Below are 286 nucleotides of genomic sequence, written 5' to 3'. Positions count from 1 at the left end.
ATTTATGCATACAGGTGTGTTAACTTCTAGTAACTATTTTCCCAGATTTCTTCTATATTTATGTGCTGTACTTTTCCACCTTGTAGAGCAGGAATCAATGTATCACGGGGCATATATTGGAACATTAAATGTATGATGAACATATTTGGCAGAGTCAAAATGGCCGCTGATAATTAATAACCGTATGATTGAAATGCACATTAAGCTAGGGGCTCCTCCGTGTTGCAATCTTACTAAAATAAAGTATTCTAGTTTCTAATACAACCAAGATATCAGAACCATGGAA

This window comes from Penaeus monodon, chromosome 23 (assembly GCF_015228065.2).
Source record: "Penaeus monodon isolate SGIC_2016 chromosome 23, NSTDA_Pmon_1, whole genome shotgun sequence".
Taxonomy (NCBI): Eukaryota; Metazoa; Arthropoda; class Malacostraca; order Decapoda; family Penaeidae; genus Penaeus; species Penaeus monodon.
Note: the sequence above shows the minus strand (reverse complement) of the source record.